A 23,619-nucleotide genomic window follows, 5' to 3' on the forward strand; every position below is an offset into this window, starting at 1 on the left:
TGTTAGCCTTGCTGCTTTTCTTTTCATTTCAAAGCCAGACTTTGATAATCTGTTTGACTTATGTGGCACGTATGGGGCTGCAGGCAGAGTTCTACAGACTCCAAATTTCAACTATTTTTCTAGGAAAACACAAGACTCCTCTTCCTTATCTGTTTTCCCCAGCATTGTTTATGTTAATTAAGACAGGCCAAAGATTCCAGACTCCATCTGCATCTCCATCTCCTTCTTCTATAAGAAAACATAAGAGATTTTGATGCCATTCTAGTAATTCATGAAACCCTCTAGCATATACCCACTTCCTCTGCCAATGTTGTTGGGGAAAAAAATCAGTATTTGAAAAATCATTTTGCATGCATGCCTTCATATTTTCACCACTAATGTTAATCCTGTTTCTAAGTATGAAGTATGTCATGAAGTTTATGTTTCTTACTTAATAGGTATAACATAATGGGGGGGGGGTAAAAGAAAAATAAAACCTGCAAGCAAGTTCTCTTTGTCCCTGGACGGCGTCTCAATGTTTTTCAGACTGAAACACTGTAATGAACACGTGTGTATTAAGCACTTTTGATATGGCAGGCATTGTGCTAGGTGTTTTCATATATGTTATGTTATATAATCCTCCCAATCACACACTGTACGAAAGATTTCATTATTTCTCATTTTATATGTAATGTAACTGAACCCAAAACCAAGTGTGCAAGATGCAGCAAAGCCAATCACTGACACATCAGGTACACAACAAGGAAGGGATTTATTCAAGAGGCAGTCAGATGAGGAGACAGGAGGGCAGGTTTCCAATCTGCCTCCCTGAAAGGGGAGAGAACAGATTTTTTATAATCATAGCAGTTGAAATGACATACATACTGATGAAAAGGATGGGGGAACTTATGACTATTCATGAGGAATGTTGGAACATGTACAATGATCAAACATGTATGTGCCATATAGTCCCTGTTCACTTTGGGGTGGAGAGAACATTAGAAAGAGGCAAAATTCAGGCCCTGACATGAGGAGGTTATCTTAGGGCAAGGAGAAGGGGTTATGGACCTGCTTCCAGGGATGTTACAAACTAGATAGGGTCTTGGGCTTGTTATTTCAGGTAAGGAATGCAGGGCCTTGCTTGTTCCAGTTGACCTTGAGTCCAGGCTTCTGCAGAGACAGCTAGTAGATTTGTTAGTGGGGTCTGAAAAGGAACAATAGCTGATTAGAGAAACAGTTGTCTGAAAAACAAGCTTTAAAATTTCTGCTAGTTTCAACCATTAACCCTAAGAGGCATGGTTTCAGTAATAAACAGAGGATCAGAAGAGCCAGGTGAGTTTTCCCAGGACCCATAGCCAAAGACTGATGAAGGTAATTAAGCCCAGGTCAGCCTGACTTCCTGAGCAGACTGTCGGGGAGAATCTGGGGTAATGGAGATGGCTTCAACCAGTTATTTGCAGAAAAATAAATACAAGCATCTCGTATCTGAATGAACAATTGGTTTCATCTCTTTTACTAACCTTGGTCAATTAGTAGCGGCCATCTGGAGAATGTGGTTGAACAGCAGTGCTGAGATTAATTAGCTAGATATGACATAGTGAAGTTAGATAGTATCTACTTAGAGGCCATATATTTGACATCCTAACTTCATTGATAGAAAGTGTGCGATCACTGTGATACCAGGGAGAGGTATAGTGCAATGCCACTGGGCTGCAAGCAGAAGACAGGGGTCAATTTTCTCCTAAAGGTGAAGGGACTAGCAAAGCTACACCAACGATTTCTCCTTTGCCTTTCAAAGTTGCATGTTCCAATTCCTCGATACCTATTGATATACTTACTAAGAGACAAAATGCTTACAAATTTCCCAGTGGGTATCTTCATATGGACATTTTCTAAGAGAACATCCTTTGAGAACATATGCCTTTTTGTGTTCTGTATTTGGCAGAATTGGATCAGCATTCAGCCCAGACAGACTTAATGCGCAAAGCATAATAATAGTGATTCTGCACATATAACATCCCCCAGTCCTATAAGCTGTCACCACTTGTGAGCCCCATTGCGCTTACTTACCGGTCATCTTTTCTTTCTTTCCTAACTATGTGTTTGGTGGAGAGAGTTCTGCAAATATTACAGACTTGGAAAGCACAGTAAGAATGCTAATAAAGCCGTCAACTCTCAGACACCACCTTCTTGAAATCTGACTGAGCAAGGTGAGCAGTGCAGCTCATACCTTGTGCCTCCTCCTACATGATTGCAATTAACATTTTATCTGCCCTGTGTCTCAAGTTAAAGCTTTGGAACCATTCCCTGGAGGGTGAGGAAGGACCTTAATTACAGAACAGGTGCACTTACTGCTGGCTGCTGTATTCTGATGTCACCACCTCTGAGCTCCAGAGAGAGGTCAGGCGGATCCTAGGATATCATGTGGCTCAAATCGAATATTTTAATTTAGAGACTCAGTAAGTTGCTCCATCAATTAAAACTGGCTGTACTTGCAGCTGACTTGCTGGGGCACAGCCAGGAGCTTTGATTCATTTCATTTCTTACTGACCCCATCACACAGTGGAGGGACAGCCAACATTTCATTGGGCGGTAGAAAGCTGCCAGAAGTCAAAGGAAGACTAATGATTGAGGAATACTTTAAAGGGTAGGTTTGGCATTTGAAATGATAGCACATATATCATGCTGACTAAATGATGGTGCTTGGTGGGGGTCCAGAAAAGAGGTGCGTATTATTTGATGGTTTGTTAACAACTAATCCCCCGTTTCAATGAATTACCATAGGAGAGTTTGCTTTCTGCTCAGGTAAATTACAGTGCAACTAAGTGGAAGTTCTTTTCCATTTTGATTTGTCAGGGGTCCAGACTCTTTCTATCTTATGATGCTATCAGTTTGTTGTGCATTCCAGGAGGGAACTAGAGTAACAGAGGAAGGTGCTGCCTTTCAGAGGATGAGATAGGGGCCAACTCTTTCCTCCTTTGATCCTCAATTCAGGATTAATCCCAAATTTAGGATGGGATTGAGCCTACAGAAATGTACATGCAGGGGAGGAGGGCTGAGTGAGAAGGAGGTGGCAGGGCTGAAATTGCACCATGCATGAGCACAACTGTAAACAGTGTGGGTCAGTCACCATCAAAACCTATCTCCTTTCTTTCCCAAATCTACTAGGTAATCCTTTGGCTACTATGAAATTAGGTTACAATGGGTTCATTCTCTGTTTCCAAAAGTAAAAACCTTGCAGTTAACAGGTACCCAGTCCATGGAGGCAGCTAATACTAGGCCTGTGCGGAAAGTTCTTTCTGGCAAGGCAAGTATCCTGATAGCTTCAGAGAGCATCTTTCAGCTTTAACTACAGGTAGGTCTTTGAAATCAATATCACACAATCAGCTCTTTTCAAAGGGGAACAGAGGCTAATGACTCATTCCCAATATTATTGGTCTCAGATGAAACATAATTTAGAATAAAGTATTATTTTAGCAGTGATACTATCACTGCTTAAAATACATAGTGGCTATCATTTACAAGTGCTGCCTGGTTATTATCTTGCTTATTTATGGCGAAAGTGGCTAGCTATCAACTTGGCTTTCTTCCATAGTGAACTATGAATAATTTTTTGTTAAACTTTGTACTTTGAAGTTAAATATAACTGAGCCATTATGGCCAGCTGCCACATGAACACATGTATGATGGGCATGTCTAGATGAGCAAATCAGAGCTGCAAACAATGGGGGCTACATAGCAATGCATGACTCTGCCTCCCCTCCCCCATACAGAATTAACTACCACTAGAGAAATTGATCCATAACAAAATGTCTAATCGAAGAGTTAGAGCGGGATAATATACAGTTATCAAAGTGAAGTCTGATATGGAATTTAAATCTTGTCTCAGGCTTGAGACACTGTGGTTGGAAATGTAAATTATTCCTTTCAAAACTCACTTGCAAATGGAAGGAACAATTCCTGAGTTAACGGACACAATGGGAATTGTATCATCCCATTGGCAATTTGAGGGGTATATTTATTATCAAGTAATTGGGCCCACAACTCCTCTCTTTGCTACCACTGCCATTCCCAGCAAGGAAGCTCTGTTTGGATTTTATCAATGTTATACTTATATTAACTTTGAATGATTCTAGTGGAGCGTATCACTAGTTGTGACAGGATTATTCATGAGCTAAATGATTCTGACTCAGTTAGAAGAGCACCCAGGCTTCTAGCCCTGGTGGAAGGAAACAGAGTTGACAGGATGGCACCTCAGGGAAGCACATTGCTTGTTGTGCCTTTCTTCATGGAAGCTTTCCTTAGAGATCTGACAACAGACCCCTGCAGGGAGCTGGGCCTGAAGTGGCACTGGTTTGGCAGAGGCCCCTGCTGTAAGGCATTGATTTTGTATAGGATGAGAAGTGTGTGTGTGTGTGTGTGTGTGTGTGTGTGTCTGAGTGTGTTCTTTACTATTCATTGCCAAGTGGTTGATTTTGACAGCACAATGCATACATGCTTGGAGTATCTACAAAGCAGGGGACCCTTCCAAAATATTCTTTGTAAAAATTTTAGTGTGAGAAAGCAAGCATCCAAGTAGCCATTTAAGAAAACCAAGAACACTCTTGGATGTTCTCATGCTTCTTTTCTACTTTAATATTTGGGTTGTCATTTGGTTGGGTTGAAGTGTGTACAATAAATCTTAATACTGCTTGTCAATGGCTCAGCTCCATAGTGTGAACCTGGTTGGGTGATGGAGTAACACCAGGGAAGGAAAAAGATAGGAGTGATCCATTGATGGAGAGACTGAGTTAGAGCCCAGACACTAAGCTGCTGTGACTCATTACGTAACACTCACCTCATTTTGGGAAAAATCATAGCACTGGTAAAGGTAAAGGCCCCTAGACCAGGAGTCAGAGGTGCTAGGTCTGATTTCCATCTTTGACTTAAGACCTCAGACCATTCACTGTAGTCCTAGGTAAATACTGCACCTTCCCCATTTGCAACTTGCCTTCTTTCCCTCTTAGGGTTGTGGTATATATCAAGAGGGAAACCATGAAAGCACTTTGAGAAATAAAGAATGCTGACAGCATAAGTGATAAACCTCAGAAGTACAAGTTAGACCCTCTGAATCCAAGTCCTCTGCTGTAGCAAAGATATAAGAGAAAGGGTTTCAGTTTTAGGCATTTATTGGAAAAACATTTTAACTGTCCTTATTGTATACAAATGGATATGACATCAGAATTGTACTATGTCAGAGCAATTTCTTTTGAAATTATTTAGAATATAGAGGGCCAGATAGAGACTAGACTACATCTGTTCATCTGTTTTTTGTTTGTTTGTTTGTTTTGTTGTTGTTGTTGTTGGATTTGTGTGTGTGTGTGTGTGTGTGTGTTTGGAAGGGGGGTGTAGTCTTGAAGGATAATTGCAATTAATAGGGATCTGATATCTCTCTTTCCCAATTAAACTACTGATTTATGGAACAGGACAAGTACAAACCTAGGCCATAACATGATGACTAAGAGAAATAAATGGTTTCAAGCCAGCAGAACAAATGGTCAGAACAAGCATGCACCCTCTGGTTATTACAACCCTTTATTATGATATATCATTAAGCAACCTACTGTTTTATATAATGTAGAAGTTATTAACCCACCAGAAACACGTAAAGATGCTGGATCTTCCAGCTTCCTTAGAAATTTAAATTAGAATCAATTAGGCAAACTTTTAAAATTATGCCTGAGTAACTTGTATTATCTTCCTTCTTGTTATATATTAAAAACAAACTACAGTGTTGGTCTCAGAAAGAAAGAAACCTTAGAGGCAATCTAGTTCATCTCTTTTGCACAGATGAAGATACTGGCCTCTCAGATAATGAAAGTTGAAAACATAAAGAGATCTTGACCTATGCAGCTGAATTAAGTATTTGCCACATGGTAGATGTTCAATAAAAGCTTAATGATAAGCCTTAGGAATGAGGAACTTTAATAACAGAACACCAACAGGTAGGAAAATAAGAGGCTTGGCCAGAGCTCACAGGGTTGCACCTCAGGTTATATGAGTTCTAGCCCTAATTCTGCCATCTATAGCTTATGCAAAGCATGTTATTTCCTGTACTCTGAGTTTTTTCTATTTCCTTGGCAAATAATATTTTATGTTCTAGGTGCCTTCAAGTAGTACTTTTGAGTAAGTGGGAAAAGATATAAATGCACTTTGGAAAATGTCAACTAGTTTCCTGTATAGCTTGTAAACTTTGTCTTGTACATGGACTAATAAGTTCAAACTGTCTTTGAGGAAAGACCCCAGAAGCAACAGGAAATAGCTAAATGATGATATTCTACTGATGGCTATTATTTATTTCTCCTTACCTCCCCTGTTGTATGAAGTTGCTTTTCTAGGTCAGGGTTGTGCAGTGGAAACCAGTGTGGGTTATTCCAATCATGAGGGCATATCTCTAATGAGACTTTTAAGATACAATGATAGGCTAAGGTACAATTTCAATTTTCTAGGAGTTCAGAATCTAAGACTCTTATAACAACACTGCCAGGAGCATAGGGCAACAATAATGAACCTACTGAAGAGAGAGCTGGATAATTCCTTGTATTTAAAGAGCTCCCAATTTTAAAAAGTATTTTTAAACATTTCTCTCTCTCTTCTTTGTGCTTCAGGAGTCAGAGAGTCAAAATCTGTTGTTTGGAAGGTCAGATGTAACAAAACAGTTAGTTGAGGAATGAATATTCATATTTTACTATAAAATTCAGCCAAATCACCAACTATCTTAGATTATTTAGAAATACGAACCACTGAATAAAATCTTATTGACTTTCTTTAATTTAACCGTTGTAAACTTAACTGTTGTAATGGTGTAGAAGTCTTATTTAAAAAATTCCATTAGGGCAGCCTGGGTGGCTCAGTGGTTTAGCACTGCCTTCAGCCCAAGGAGTGATCCTGGAGACCCAGGATCGAGTCCCACGTCGGGCTCTCTGTATAGAGCCTGCTTCTCCCTCTGCCTGTGTCTCTGCCTCTGTCTCTCTCTGTCTCGCTCATGAATAAATAAATAAAATCTTTAAAAAAATTTCATTAATTTTTTCCCATCTGAAACTGGTCAGATAGTCATAGCTTTCCTTAAGTCAACTCAAGTAGAAGTCAGACAATTGTAATGTGAGCTTAACTCCAAGAAAACTCCCTATAATTGATAATAGATCAAAAGTGCTTATTATTGTATCTTTTTCTTTTTTAATTTTTTTTAATTTTTATTTATTTATGATAGTCACACACACAGAGAGAGAGAGAGAGAGAGAGAGAGAGAGAGAGGCAGAGACATAGGCAGAGGGAGAAGCAGGCTCCATGCACCGGGAGCCCAATGTGGGATTTGATCCCAGGTCTCCAGGATCGCGCCCTGGGCCAAAGGCAGGCACTAAACCACTGCGCCACCTAGGGATCCCTATTGTATCTTTTTCTTTCCAGTATTATTCTCGTTTCAGTTGGTCATGCCAAGAGGGTCTATAGTTTAGAATTCAATCCCATCTTCATAGATAATTTCTTGATACAGAAAGGAAAACAATTGACTTGGCTACTGTATGTGTGAAGACTTTCTACTAGGAATGGTTTTGCTACAGTTAAGGCTTTCTGAAGACCAAGTATGAGTTCCAAAATCCCATTCATTTACACCACTATTTTATCAGACTAAGACCTTTCATGGACAGTCACCATAACTAAGTGTAGAAGATGTCTAATTTTTCCAGCATAAGCTTGAGATGATCTAATTATCAGGACTTAAAATTTAAGTCGTACTACATATATTAATTATCATTTATTAATGAAAGCAAATGTTTTTCTTTCTCCTTTTGTTTCCCCCACTCCAAGTTTGAAAGATACTCATTCTGCCTAATATTATCAGGACTTTCCAACTGGGTATCTTTTCGAAAAGCGAGAATGCATTGTTTGTCAAATTGAGGTCCAAGGATTTCCTGAAGTTAAAAATGCAGATTCTTGAATTCTATCTCAGACCGACTAAATTAGAGCCACTGGGGTTGAGACTCAAGGACTTATATATGTAACAGATTTCCCAGATAATTCTTATGCATGCTAATGTTTGAAAATCAGCTATTGGCTTTGACCGAGGCTCACATGTGTAGGGTCCCATGTTACAAAAATATTGATGATGGGGAGGGGGAGAACATCCTCTGATGGGCCAGAAGCAGATGCCTAAAGAGAGTCCTGTGCTTCTATACCCTTATACAGAGGACTTCTTTTCTTTCTAGAAAGGTCTCTTTGGTTTGCTACTCATCGTCTGGTCACTTTATCATTTAGGCAGCCATCATCTAATTGGATTGTCCCAATGCTGCAAGTGCCTAAAGTATGTATGATAATGTATGTGTATCTATATCTATATCTATATCTATATCTACATCTATATCTATATATACATACTATATACTATGTGTGTGTATGTGTGTGTGTGTGTGTGTGTGTATAGAAAGACTGGGTATAAGAATACCAGCACTTACCTTCCCTCTAGTGTCAAAAGAGCATTCCCTTTGCCAAGAATTACTTTTTTCTCAATTTCATTGAGGCTTTACAATTTGAACATTCTTCTGTCAGAGGAAGCACATTAAATGTGACTCTGTGCCTTCCATAGGTGGGTGAGTATGGGCTGCCTAATGTGTTAAAATCCTACATTAGCTTTGTTACACTACTTTTGACTCTCTCACTCAACACAAATCCATCAAAACCTACTCTTTTCCATCATCACTCACCCTATGGTGAACTAGGAAAGAATTTGCCCCCCCTCACCCTCCCACTTAGTAATGTTTTGAATTTTTCTTATTCCCAAGTTAGAAAATGTGCTGCTTGATTACTCTGGTTGTCATGGCTACAGGTCTAATTTCCCTCCAGATCTGTCTTTTGGTGTCACATGTTCTTATAGTTTGATCTGTAAGGGAGCTTCTCAGAAATTCATCTACTAGGTGTCATGAGGAAATATTACATTAAGACATAAAAGTGAGCCGTTTGTAAGTTTAGTTTCAAAGAATAATCACAAGCATTTCTGATGGTATATTTAGAAAGAAAATACTGAAAAGTACACCTTCCTGTATTCTCTCATTGGTTGTCTATACTTTCCTTCCTTTTTTGCCTGAATATTTTCAGTATTTTCCCATAGCCTTCATAGTCAACTTTTATCTGATTTCCCAGAAATTCAGTTAGAAGCAGTGATCATTCAGTGTTCTTTTATATTTGTTGCAACATGGCCCTAATATGTTGATTAAAAAACATCTCAGGTGCCTAAGAGAATTTTTGCCTTGCAAGATTCCAACCCACTCAAAAAAATCAAATTTAGAAGCACCAAATGAATTGACACTGTACACATCAACCTTCCCACAAGGCAAAGATTTTTCAGTGATTTAGATACCTGTTTTAAAAGACTACCACCCATATTTTCTGTTCCTCCTTATGGTGGCTCATTTTAAAGAAATCATCCACAGATTTGAAAACAAAAGACAAACTGAATATCAAATTTATGGGTAATTGGGTATTGACATAATGTGGAAGGAGAATTTGTTCCTGTCCTGGCCATAGTGGATATGAAATTCTGGAGTTCTTTAAGGAGATGTTTCAGAAAAAGCACAATTAGAATGATTAGTGCAGTCATTTGAAAACAACTAAGATTTTTTTTTTAAGCTCACCTTGTGTCTTTACAGATTTACCTATTCATGCACATGGGTAGAGCCAGGCTGACAGACTTGTCAAACTATGAAAGGCATGTGGTGTAAGGCTTTTTAATGCTTGATGAAGCATGAATCCAAATGGAACGATATGAATAAATTCATTCTTGGGATTTGTAAATAAATGCATTAAATGTCTTGAATATTTTAATTCACTTGTTCCTAATAATATTTGTTGACATGGAAGATAATAAAGTGTAATGACTCCTAACCTCCTAAATGGGAATAATCCCTAGGAGCTGTCATTAATATGGAAAATTTTAGAAGGTTGGGTTTCAGTGGCTAATAATAAATGTACTGCCTCCTTCAAATGGTGTTTGATAGATGCTACAACCATTTTGGAAAAAATTTTTAAAAAAACAACAGCATTTGTATACTCCTTAGACACTGTATTCATTCACTTTGTCAAATATCTTTTGCCCGTTGAGTCCACTCTGGATTTTTTAACATCAGAACATTAATTTTAACAATGACAACAAGGATGTGATAGAGAAACTATATTTGAGAAAATACTTGAAAAATTCAACACACTTAAAATTACAAATGATTTCCTCTGAATTAATTGATCCAACAACAGAACAAATTGCCTTCCAAATCTGATTTTCTAAAACCACCATTAAGAAATTTAGCAATGGTAAAAGATGTTAGCAGTCTATATGAGAAAAAAAAAACTGTCATTACAGAAACCAATAACTGTGTTTTCCCTGTGTAAATTTAACTTTGTAGCCAAAGGAATATATTATTATGAGTTAAAACTGAGAGGGACGCAGATCTCCATCACCTTCATTTTTCAAATGGCAACATGGAGGTTTAGTGTAGCTGACTATTAGGTTACTGGTAAGAAATTTTGCAGAAACATGATTTCATGGAGAGAAATAAGAATAAAGGAATAATTTGGCTTGTTGGATTTCTCTGAGTTCTTGCCATATCCTGAAGCTCTCTGAATCACAAGGGAAAGTAAATTACCTTGAGTGTTATTTAATTTTATCATATTTCTTTGAAAACTGGACATCTGAACAGGTAGTATATCTCTGATTAATTAAAACATTGCTTAACCAGAAGACATGAGTTTGGACCATGATGGATGATAGAGAATTTCCCTTCATGCTTTAATGTTTTGTCCAGTATCTGCTTCCAGCAGGGACTTTCCTGCATTTTTTCATTTACTAACATTTACAGTATTATTCAATTGTTTTGCTGGAGGGGTTTCTGTTTTTTCCCTTTTTCAGTGTAAGAAATTGTTGACCTTTTGAGTACACAGCATTTAATGAGGTCCCCCTGCTGCTAAATGAACCAAGATTCAAATGCTGGCCATTCAGATGATTGGGAAGAAAATTGTGCCGCTAGGCTATCTGACTCAGACCCCAAAGAAATGTGTCCTCTGAAGGAACTGGAATTAGTCCTATGGAACTTTCAGTGTCCTTAAATCTGGGCCTCCATTCTGCATTATGTCAAAGTATACAGTCTCTTAATAGTCCCTGAGGTGGTAGAGATGATTATATCTTAGAGCAGTTCTTCATAAGTTATTTGTTAAGGTAAACAGAAATAGAGGGGGAAAACCCATATTTTGTTTGTAGTCTTTGAAATCCATACCCAGGAAATAGTCTTTGGAATCTATATCATTTTATTGCAGTATCATAAATTTAGCTGAATTTCACATTGCTCTAAAAGTACAAACCTGCTGTAATGTTATATGTTATCACAAGGATTCAGATATACTCTGGGTCAAGTTATGGCTGCTAAAACTGCCTCCACAGAAAGTTCTTGGATATTAACTTAGAAACTTGTTCTTTTTCTTATTTTCAGAATAGAAATGGGTTTCACTGTGCCTTATCCAAGGGAAATAAAGATGTTCTTTATTTTGAAAATAGAACACTATTCACATCTTATAATATTTATCTAAAGAGATAGCTTAGTTGTTTCAGAGTTTCATACCTTTCTGGAAGGTACGAGACTAAATTGTGTCTATCATTTCTATATATTTCATGTAATGTTCTAGCCTGGTGGCCATCTTGGATATTGAATGCACCAAATACCATTGGCAGATTAAAGGCAAACAAATCTTCATTTATTCACCAGACAACCTGATTGCCAAATATCTACTGATTGCTGGACTTGTTAAGTAGGATAAAAGAGGGTATATAGTTCCTTTCCTTAAAAAGCTTGGAGTGAAGAGTAAAATCAGCCATTGATGAAAACAAAGTGTGGACAGTGGAAATCACAGACACTATAGAGAAGAGGTATCATAACTTTCTTGGTAAGAGTTGGGAAGAAAGTGTCAGCAAAGGCTTCTTGGATGAAAAGACAACTAAGTTGGATAGTGAAAAGCAAAAGCAAATAGAAAGTAGTTAGCAACAGAATGGAAAATGGGAAAGGTTCATACAAAGGACCACTTGATAGAGAATATATAGAAAAACACAATTTCTCAGCAAAATTGAAGGGCTAATTGCCTTGAGGGTAAAAGGAGAGATAGGTAGGGGCCACATGTTGATGACCATATTTCCCTTGCTAAAGAATTTGAACTGTATTCTTGGGGCAAAGGGAGACACCTGATAAGGTTTAGAGTGGCATCATCAAACTTGTATCTAAAAACGATCACTCTGTTTAGAATGAAATGAAGGGGAGTGGGATGAGAGGCAGGGAGACTGTTGGAGATAAGAGATAATGGTAGCCTGTATTGAAATAGGAATAGATTGGATGTGAGGGAAGAGTGAAAGAGGATGCCTAGGACATTGGGGTAAATAGTAGGGCAAGAATCAGCCCTAATGGAAAGATGGTGGTCATGAATCTGGAGTCCGATGTTTGAGTTTTATTTTGAAGATATTGTATTCTTTAAGGGGAAGGAAGTAACGGAAAGACTGTTACCTAATTAGATGATGCTTGTGTGTGTGTGTGTGTGTGTGTGTGTGTGTGTGTGTGTATCTTATTGTAGATCATAACCTCAGAATACAAATGTTGTTGGCAGAAGATAGAGTTCCATAGACCCAAAATCTAGATGGTGAAGAAACCATCTGAGAGGAGCTGGTGGAAGTTGAAGACCAGACATTGAAGATAAGGAGCAAAGTACATAGCTGTGAGGATTGGATTGGACCCCTGGTTATCTTTATCTACTCCTCAGTTCCTTTGGATGTATTTCCTAGGAAGAAGCCAAATGGGAGGCTGGTCAAGATCCATAACTTTAGCCCAAGCACTGAAAAGTCGTGGACATATACATCATCATTAGTACTGATAACATACCTACATTAATCACTAATATATACTAATTAGTAGGGATATAGGATCAGTAAGACTTCCTGGATGGAGTAGCATCTATGCGGGGTCTTGGAAGACAAGACAAAGGTGGCTACAATGGGGAAGGAAGCATCCCAGGCAGGAACATTTGCAAAGGACCATTTTCTTAATGGTAAAAGAATTTTCCCTTTGTGCCTAGAAGGTATTTACAAACATACTTAAGACATCGCAAACAAGGGATCCCTGGGTGGCGCAGCGGTTTGGCGCCTGCCTTTGACCCAGGGCGGGTTCCTGGAGACCCGGGATCAAATCCCATGTCGGGCTCCCTGTGCATGGAGCCTGCTTCTCCCTCTGCCTGTGTCTCTGCCTCTCTCTCTCTCTGTGTGACTATCATAAAAAAAAAAAAAAAAAAAGACATCGCAAACAAGATAGAATCTTCAGAAATCAGTTCAAAGGCTGTAAAAAGTTACTGGGAAAAATAAAAGTTGCTAATATATTTGAAAGAATTTCAAATTTGTCTCACTCAGTGGTTACCAGGAATAGTCCATTGCAGCAGTGGTGAACATGGGCTTTGAAAATGAACTGGCTAGGTTGGGACCACAGCTTCCCACTTCATGGCTGTATGTCCTGAGGCAAGTTTTTTTTTTTTTTTTTGTTATGTTATATTATGTTATGTTTTGTTTTTACATTTTTGGACCTCGATTTCCTTAGCTATGAAAGCAAGATAACATAATACCTGACTTAAAGAGTTGTGGTGTAAAGTGCTCAGCAACGCGTTAGTTATTGTTGTTATGTTTTTATTTTTCCTTAACACATATCCATGGGTCAGTTTGTTGAGAAATACCAACAGAAGGTTTGGAAAATACAGTTTCCTGCTTCCCCAACCCCAGGATTTTTCATTCATTAGATCAGATGTAAAAATACAGAAACAACAAATTTTCAAAAAACATGAACAGTTTTGAAATCTAATGCACTTTGTGAATGAAGAAATTTGACCCAAAGAGGTTAAGTTACTTATGCAAGGTGAAATAGAAAATCAAGATGGAGGCAGATCCAGGAGCCAGATCTGCTCACAGAAAGTTCTGAAATACCCATATGCTTGCCTACTCTAATCTATCTAAAACATTTTAAGCCAAGCAAAATTATTTTGTACAGAACAGAGAAACTATGTTAAAGCAGCCATAGTAAAAAAAAAAAAAAAAAAAAAAAAAAAAAAAAAAAAAAATCAATTTACACCATGAGAAAAAAACAGGAAGTGACAAAAACTGTTAAAGTTTCTACCAGGTGGTAGAAACATAGATATGTCTAAAATAGAGAGCATTTGAGGGAGAAAGACCAGAAAAATGAAGTATGGAAAAAATGTCTCACTTCAGAAAATTTTGAAGACATCAGACTAGGAGGACACATTCGTATTTGGGTGGGGTAAGTAAGTGATCTGTTGAGGCAGATGAGCACAATTAGCACATCTAAGTTAAAAGGATCTGAGTAGAGTTTGGATGTGCCCCACTGACAGGGACTCAAAACAGATGCGTCCAACTTGACAAGGGTTGGGTTTAATAATGCCTGAAGTCTTCATAACTCTTTGGTGGAGAAATGGCGAAGTGAGTCTAAAGATACTAGCCAAACTTTTTGGTATTAAGAATTTATTATTTTGGAAGTTTGATGGAATATCGCCCATCAGAGGAAAAGAAATACCTTCTGAAATTCCCTACATATATGATATTCATGATATTCCTGGTCTAAGTATCTATCCTGAGTTTGGCTCTCTTATCTGTTGGACTGAGCTGACATGGAAAACCAAGAAGGGTGATTAAAGATATAATCTATTCTAGAAGCAAGAGAAACCAAGCCCAAGATGGCAACATTTCCATGAATATCATATATGTACCATATAATATCATATATCATATATCACAGCCATATCATATATGATTAAAGATATAATCTATTCTAGAAGCAAGAGAAACCAAGCCCAAGATGGCAACATTTCCATGAATATCATAAATTCATGGATATAATTCTAGAAGCAAGAGAAACCAAGCCCAAGATGGCAAAATTTCATCAGTTTAGGCAATTTGTAATGATTAATTACCATGGAGTGAGTACCAAATTTTGGATTTTTCAAATATGGTTTTCAATGACATTTATAAGGTGTCTATGATATATGTTAATTATTTTTTCTAAAGAGGTAGCCTTTACCTCTGATTATGGATTATATGAAGGCCCCATCTGAATCTGAGGAGTTGTTGAAATTCAATGTGCTCAGTTTCACAAATAGATGAAGGCATAATTGCAGCCTTGCTTTGGTCCCACATTTGATGATGACACTTATGCTTGTTCAGTTGTTTCTCAGTGTGTGTTGATGGTGAAACTCATTCTGATCACTCCCAGGGCACCATGGTATCAGAACTGAAGCTGAGCAGCATCTTTAGTTTTTTCCCCTCCTTTTTAAAATTATGAAATATTTTAAATGTTCAAAAAATTGCAGAGAACAATAAACTTCTATGTATACACTACTCTGGTTTAATATTTCATTATATTTACTTTACTCCTCCCTTTTCATTCTTTAAATGAATAAAAAATTACAGATAATTGCCCACTTTGATGAGCACTTCCTGGCAACTAGAAATGAGAAACAAAACACAGTGAAAAGGGTAGCTTTTTGATCACCAAATTCGATTTCATTGAAGGGAAGAAAATATACATTTTAGAGTACGTCCTATGTTTTTGATGCTAGGCCAAATACTTTCCCATTCTGGTGAGCTGGCTCTCAGAGGAAAAAAAAATAAAAACCAAAAATCTGATATGCAGTATTTGCTGGTTTTGTAGTGTGTAAAGACAACCATTATGACTGGTTTTGAGCTACCAACAGTTTAACAATTGGCTTGCAAAATTCCTGAATATTTAACAATCTCCTCTTGTGAGCCAGGACAAGCTGGCTCCAGCATACACCTGCATGTATTCATTCAATGAACAAATATTTGTGGGAACCATTGATATGCTGTAAATATTCTGAAAATAGCATCCTTTCTTGTAAAACAGCCTTTCTACTGGACTCAAATCTTGAGAGATTGAGGTATTATTATTTTCCTTTTATGGGTGTGGAAACTGAGGCCCTGGGAAGTTAGGTCTATAGAGGCTTCTATTGGTAACATGCCATTATCCCCTTGGCATTTACTTTATCAATGCATGCAGCCTAATTTATATCTGCTCATGCCCAGGACTCTCTCTGTAGCCCACTTGAGCTTTGTCTGCCTGTAATCAGGGCAGGTAGAAGATTCTGGGGAATTAACATTTTCTGGGAGCTGCCTTCATCCAGTGACTGATGGGAATTAGGAGATAAATAGCCCATCTCTCTCAGCCTTTGAATGGCATAACCTGGAAGTGCGTGTTTCACACTGGATTCTCCAGCAGAATTAAATGCACAGGGTTTAGTAACTGACTCATTAGTAACAGACTTGAAAACACATCCTTTTTGCCTTCCCTTTCCCCCATTTCTACATCCCTACCTGGGTTTCTACTCCCAGTTACACTGGAATCACTGCCTCAGGCTCTGCTTCTGGGTGAAACCCAAACTAAGATAGGTGCTTGGTCAGTCAGATTCCAGAGTTCTACTTACTTTTTCCACCTACTACTCTGCTTCCTAGAGCTCATTCTTTGCCTCACTATTTCTGGCTCATGCTAAAATGCCAAGATCCCAGAGAGGGTAACTAACAGCCCTTGGAGAGCTGTTTTCCTTCTCCCACTGGGGTTCCATGCCCTTGGGGGAAGAACCAGCTTCACCAGTGATGGGGCCCACAGGACACTGCAGCTGAAGATCACATTTATTCCTGGTCTAAGTATCTATCCTGAGTTTGGCTCTCTTATCTGTTGGACTGAGCTGACCTGGAAAACCAAGAAGGGTGATTAAAGATATAATTTATTTCTCATCTATAATTCTAGACCTTAGAGTCACCTTGAGAAGCCTGGTATGTTCCCATGCTAACCATCTTCCCACCCCTTCCCACTGAGCCCTCCTATCCCCACTCAGAAATCTAAAGCCAAAAGTACCTTCTAAACAAAAGGCCTTCCAGATGCATAATCCTTCCTTGAGTTTTACTATTTCAAAGTGGCTCTGTCATCTACTCTTGGAGCAGCATCTGGCTCTCCCCTACACCACTTATTTCTGTTTTAATTTCATATTATTTCTGTGCTTATTTAATATATTTGTCCCATCACAACAGACTGAGAGTGCACCAAGGAGGACCTCTGTCTAACATGGTGTCTGATACATAGTAAATACTGAATAAACACTTTTGAATGGATACATAGAAGAGGGGAAAAAGTGAAGAATAACTCTGCTTGTTTTGTGTTCAGGGTGAACCCAGATGATTACTCTACCAATGCTCTTGGTCTTCACATCTCCCTGTGATCTCCTGCACTCAAATATATTTGAATATTAAAAATATTAATACATTTGATATATCAGAGCAAGGACTCTGGAGTTAAATGCTTTGGTTTGGGTCCTGGCTAAGCTGTTGGTGAGCTGTGTGACCTTTGGCAACCATCTGGACCTCTCTGTTCTTTAGTTTTCTCATTTGCAAAATAAGGAAAAGAGTACCTAGCTCTAGAGTTGTTTTGAGTAAAAGCCTTAATGTAAGTAAAATGCTTGCAATAGTTACTGGCATATAGTGGCAACAACAGACACAATATTCACTCAATAGCAAGTACTTGGTTAACTTTTAATTATCATCCCTTTTTTATAAAGTGAATTTTGCATTTATTTCCTCAAAAGAAGACCTTTTTGTGCTTTAGAATAGATTCTCAGCTCTGATCGTGATGATTTGAGCTGCCTTTACCAGCCTCTTGCCTTCATCTACCACTTATCTCCCTTCTGCTGTCCAAGGTCCAGGCTCCCTGGCTGCTTTCCTTTTCTTCAAACATAACAGAGTTTTACATGTTTCTGGGCCCTCATCCACACTGTTTTCTCTGACTAGAACACTTTCACTTCTATGAGTTGTATCTTTCAGGAGTCACCTTTTCCATGGAGTTTTCCCGGATCTAAAGAATCTCCGTCCCTAGCCACTCTATCTTGGAACACTACTTATTGAATGTAATTATCTAACATAGTTATTTAATTTCTTTCTTCTACTAGAACATCAACTCGATGGGTGTGCTGACCCCTGTACCCAGGATTGAATGTCAGTGCACATGATGTAGAATCGATGAACATTGAGGAACAGCATTAGGTTGCAGATTCCAAGTCTGACTCTGGCCCTCAAGTTGCTCCCACAAGGCCACTGTGTGACTTCTTGTTCCTGTATTGTGGCTGCCTAGCCCTGACCACACACTCTTCAGCCAGCATCCTAGCATCATAGCACTAGCTGCACGCTGTGGCTACTATTCTCCATTCCTCTGAGCTTCCAGGCTCTGTTAAAATCCTGTTGGTCTCCCACTTCAAGCCCTCCAGTGGTTTCTCATCATACTTATCTTAACACAACAAGATCTTTTTATTGCCTGTGTCTTTCTGTCTCCCTCTCATTCACTGTGCTCCAAAAAGACTGACCTTCTTTTGTTTCTCAAAAATGCCATACCTGCCTCAAATTCAGGACTTTGCACTTGCTGCTCCTGCCTGTAATTCTCATCCTTGACCTCAGACCCTAGCAAGCTCTTAATTTATCTCTCGGCTTGGTGAAACCTTCCCTTACACCTCATGTTACATGATACTCTGAGATACGTGTATTAACCTATGTTGTTAATGGTTTTATTTTCTTCATAGCCCTCACCATTATTTGAAATAATCTGCAAACTTATAAATCTTCCTACCTATCTCTTGTATCAGAACATACACTTGTTAGAGCAGGAAACTTGACAGAATTAATGAACTAATGTCCTTGTTTTTCTTTCTTGGAGACACAGTAGCTCTTCCTAGAATCTCTTTGCTGAGTGGAGTTTGAGGAACCCTGTCTGATACAAACATAGCTACCATATTACTGGATCAGGGGTCCTCAGTGGGCTTTGCTCTCCTCCCTTCCCTTCTTTTCCTGGATGGTGTCCTGCTGTGAGTCTTTCTCTAACCCTTTGAGATAACATTTTCAGAAGATAGCAAGTATGGCTTTACATGCTGGCAAATCCAGGTGTATTTTTTTATTTTTTATTTTTTAAATTTTTATTTATTTATGATAGTCACAGAGAGAGAGAGAGAGAGAGAGAGAGGCAGAGACATAGGCAGAGGGAGAAGCAGGCTCCATGCACCAGGAGCCCGACATGGGATTCGATCCTGGATCACCAGGATCGCACCCTGGGCCAAAGGCAGGCTCAAAACCGCTGCACCACCCAGGGATCCCCAAATCCAGGTTTAAATCCAACATCTTCCACTTGTGAACTCTGGCCTTGACCAAGTCACTTTGCCCCTCTAAGCCAGAGTTTTCTCAACTATGAATAGATACTGTGGCGAGAAATAGCAAATACCATTGTCTCAGAGGGTCATTGGGAAAATTACATGAGATAATACATCAAAAAGGTTTGGCACAATAGTAAATTGTACACTAACAGTTGGACATTTTGACAGTCAGCTATACTTTCGATTTGGCTTGTCTTCAAGTCCTGGCATCTTTTCTGCTCCATGAATTTTCACCCTCCTGACACCACAGCCTTGTCCCAGACAAGCCCCCATGCTTGGACTGACCAGTGAATTAATGACCATGCATCATGTTGAGTGACAGCCTTGCAGTTCTGCAGAAACTGTGAATGTGACCCAAACAAAGAAGCAGCTGGATCTTAGGACTTAGAGCTATAGCTCTGCATGTTGTCTCATCAAAGCACTGACCTCAGAATTCTCTTACACAGTCTCTCTGGTGGGGAGGGGAGTCAGATGCTGGCCCATCACCATCACAGATGGCTGAAGCCTCATAGCACAAACCCCATCTCTGGTAATACATGTGGAGTTTCTGTAGAAATGCTCTGATTAGATAATCCACTTTCTGAAAAATCCATACAGGAAAAAAATAAACCATTCAAATCTAATGACAAGGTCAAACAGTAAGCATGGGTCTATTTACTTAGCAAGAAGACCACAAAGAAACAGACATTTTAAGACCTAGTACCAGGCTTTTCAAGAACTGAATATGGAGATGTATTCACCCAGGACACTGGGCTTCACTTTCTCCTTTAGAGCCATGCTAATGAATACTACATCCCAGATCCTCCCACATTCTGGTCTTTTTTTTTTTTTTTTTAAGATTTATTTATCCATTTCAGAGAGAAAGAACAAGCACAAGTGAGAGGGGCAGAGGGAGAAAGAGAGAATCTCAAACAGATTCCTCACTGAGCACAGAGCTTGATGTGGAGCTTGATCCCATAACCATGAGATCAGGACCTGAGCTGAAACCAAGAGTCAGACACTTAACCAACTGAGCCACCCAGCCACCCAACTTCTGGTCTTGATGTAAATAAAGCCAGATATTCAACAGTTCTAGGTCCTTGCCTCTCTCATATCAACTGTCATCATTCACATTTCAGCCCTCACACAGTTCAAAATGAATTTCTTACCATTTGCTTTTCTAGTAAGACCTGAATATAAGTTAGAAAGCTCTCTCAGAAGATGAAAGCAAGTATGGGAAAACAAAATAATAAAATGTCCAGACATAGTCATTAGGATTTGTGAACAGTAGGTAGTTATTGCTTAGTGCATCTCTCTCGATTCATTAAGTTAGAATATAAACTAGCAATATTAAGTAAGCTATTTCTTAGGAACCAACAATGACTCATCTTCCTTGCAGGCTAAAATCTTTGGAGGAACTTGTGAGCATTTAGTAAAGCCATTTACCTGTCATTGGTCTCTCTCTAATTCCTTGGTTATGAAGTGATGTCTTTCCAAACAACCCATGAAAAGAAATTAGAAAGAGACAAAGATGCATTGTTTCAACAGGAAATAAATAATACACATTTTGAAAACATAACTTCATTGCGAATATCACTGCACCATGCTAATTACTTTATTATGGATAAAAAGCTTTATGATTGATTATGTAGGATAGTCCTAAGTCATCATTAAATGTGAAAGTCTATTTATTCCTTTAATGACTTAAAAAAATTCCCTAGAATGATGGAAAACCTTCTTTGTGGCAAGAACTCCAACCAAATGCATCATCTTAAAAGAAGTGTATAAATTTTGCATTTAAAAACGGATTGTTGCAAATACTTCATTCTGTTTAGAGGTAATCTTGGTGGAAAGCTCTTCTCCAAAATCCTAACTTTCACAATTATGTTGGTTATTTTCTTGTGGATTTCCTAAGCCCTACAGATGTACACATGTAAAAACATTGCTGTATTAGTTATCTGTTGATATTTAACAAATTACCCCCAAAATCAGTGACTTAAAGCAACCCACTCACAGCTCCTGTGGGTTAGAACTTGGGCATGACTTAGCAGAGTCCTCTGGGTACCCAACAAGGCTTTAATCAAAGTATTGGGTGAAATTTCTGTCTTGTCTTATGGTTTGACTCTGGTTGCATCTGTTTCCAAGCCAACCGAAGTGATTGTCTTCAGGATTCCATTCTTCAAGGATTGCTGGACTGAAGGCCTCAGTTCATCACTGGCTGTTGCACACAAGATTCCTTTGAGTTTTCTGCCACATGGGCCTTTCCATGGGGTAGCTTGCAACATGGTAGCTTATATCATCAGAGAGAGCAAGCAAGATGGCAAGACAGGGGGTATAAGCAAAATGGAAGATATAGTCTTTTGTTAACTCATCTTGGAAGTGACATCCCATTACTTTTGCTGTATTCTATTTGTTACAGGCAAGCCACAGATCTACATACAAAGGGAAGCGGTTTCCCAAAGGCATGAATACCAGGATCCAGGGCTCATTGATGGCCACCTTAGAGGCTGCCTGTTGCAAATGTCAAGCACAAAAATCCAAAATGATTATGAATCTACAATGACTCTTTAGACACAAAGCAACAAAACTGAACCATTTAGTGAAAAATCGTGTATTACGTGTCTTCATAAACAGACCTAGATGACATACTACAGTTCAAATTCTGACTTTGCAATGTACTAAATGTACTAGTAAATAGTAGTAGTACTAGTTATAGTATTTTGCGTGACTTATGAAGGTCAAATTTTGTTTTTGCCATCGATTTGGTAATTGTATGAACTAGGACAAGTCACTTCATCTCATTGTGTCTGTTTTGGTTTGGAATGCATTTTGCTACAAGTGACCGAAAACTACAGTGGCTCAAAGGAAAAAAGGGACTATTTAAAAAACAAAACAAAACAAAACAAAAAAAACAAGACAAAGACATCTGGAAGACAAACTACAATCTATAAAGTGGCCTAACAGTATTTTGGGGGACTGAAGCTTGTTCTTTTCATTTTTCCCTCCTTGGCAGATTGGCCTTTGTGCTCATGCTTGTTGCTTCAAGTTGTAGGAAGGCTGTTCCATCTCCATTCTCATCTCCAAATTTCAGCAGGAAGAAGGAAGAGGGAATTCCCAAGATAATGGTTAGGTGAAGTGTTAGAATGACAGGTATGTAGTAGTGCTAGAGAGTATCCAGTCCTAGTTTAAAGATTACAGGAAGAAGGTTCAAAATTTTTCCAAGAAAAAAAGTTAAAACTGACAGACTACCTCATATGATTAAAGTATATTGAGAGGAGATGTATTCTGGAAGATGAAGCAATAACTTACTAGTAGGAAGATCAAAAGCTAGATGGACAACAAAAAGGAAAAAAGTGAAGCAATAGTTGACTCCAGAGAAAGCAAAAAGGTATACAGGGAAGACAGTGAAAGCATAGAATGTTATAAGGTTTAACTGTGAACATTATTTACATAGTCATGCCACTGAATATTGGTTTAATATCTAAGTAGTAAAATACAACTATTCCAAAATAATAGGAGTCACTGTGTCAGCGTGTGTGTGTGTGGGGGGGGAGGGGCGGGGGGCAGGATGTTTTGTGAGGATCATGTAAAAGAGATCTTCATTTAAAAAAGTATTAGGCCAACAAATAATAGGAAAAACTATAAAATCAACAGATAGATGTGTATATAGAAATATGAAAGTAAATCTTGGAAGTTTCTAGTGGTTTCATCTGGGGAGTGGGCATCAGAGGTAAGAAGGATTGAGTAGAGAATGTTTATTCACCCTAGCTGCATCCCTACTGTAAAGAGAAAAAAACAGTCCATGAAGCCTGATACAAATAGAAGTGGCAAGGGAATAGAACTGAAAAACTAGCTATGTTTATTTTTTGTAGTCTTGTCATGAAAAAATGAGAGCCATGTTTCCATGCTTCTTTCTAAGAGCCTCCCAGGAGAAAGTTAAATTAAGTATTTCTTTCCCTGAGAAAGGGAGGGCTAAAAGAAGTCCAACTTCATTTTAAGGAGATTAAGACTTAGAGTTTCTAAGATTAGGGCAGGAAAGTAAAGGTGGCCAGTCCGGAGACTTGATGTAGCCTTGTGTCCCACCCTCATGTAGCACCCAAGGACAGTGTGAGTCCTCAGGGGTGGGAACTGACCATAAATTCTTTGGCATCAAAAGTTCAGTAGTTAATTTAAACATGAAAGGTCTGAATGCTGGGGAATTGGAGACCTACACTTTGAATGAACCAAATGGCCCTAATCAGCAAACACTTCAGTGAGGACCAAAGCCCTTCCCCAAATTTCTTATGCCAAATTAATCTCTTTGGGATTTCTGTACCACCTAGGAGGGGGAAGGAGCCAACCCTA

At 38.6% G+C, this 23,619-nt stretch overlaps 2 long non-coding RNA genes across 2 annotated transcripts; one reads left to right on the forward strand and one right to left on the reverse strand.

Moving 5' to 3' along the window:
• Nucleotides 1–752: 752 nt before the first annotated feature.
• Nucleotides 753–21,439, reverse strand: LOC112662389 (uncharacterized). The gene is made up of 3 exons (XR_003138484.2): nucleotides 21,290–21,439; nucleotides 20,722–20,764; nucleotides 753–1,183 (listed from the first exon to the last, which is right to left on the reverse strand). It is a non-coding gene; the product is annotated as an uncharacterized LOC112662389 (long non-coding RNA).
• A 15-nt stretch (nucleotides 21,440–21,454) lies between these two features.
• Nucleotides 21,455–22,664, forward strand: LOC112662399 (uncharacterized). Its single transcript, XR_003138491.3, has 2 exons — nucleotides 21,455–21,607; nucleotides 21,695–22,664. It is a non-coding gene; the product is annotated as an uncharacterized LOC112662399 (long non-coding RNA).
• The last annotated feature ends 955 nt before the right edge of the window (nucleotides 22,665–23,619 follow it).

Source organism: Canis lupus, chromosome 20 (genome assembly GCF_003254725.2).
Source record: "Canis lupus dingo isolate Sandy chromosome 20, ASM325472v2, whole genome shotgun sequence".
NCBI lineage: Eukaryota > Metazoa > Chordata > Mammalia > Carnivora > Canidae > Canis > Canis lupus.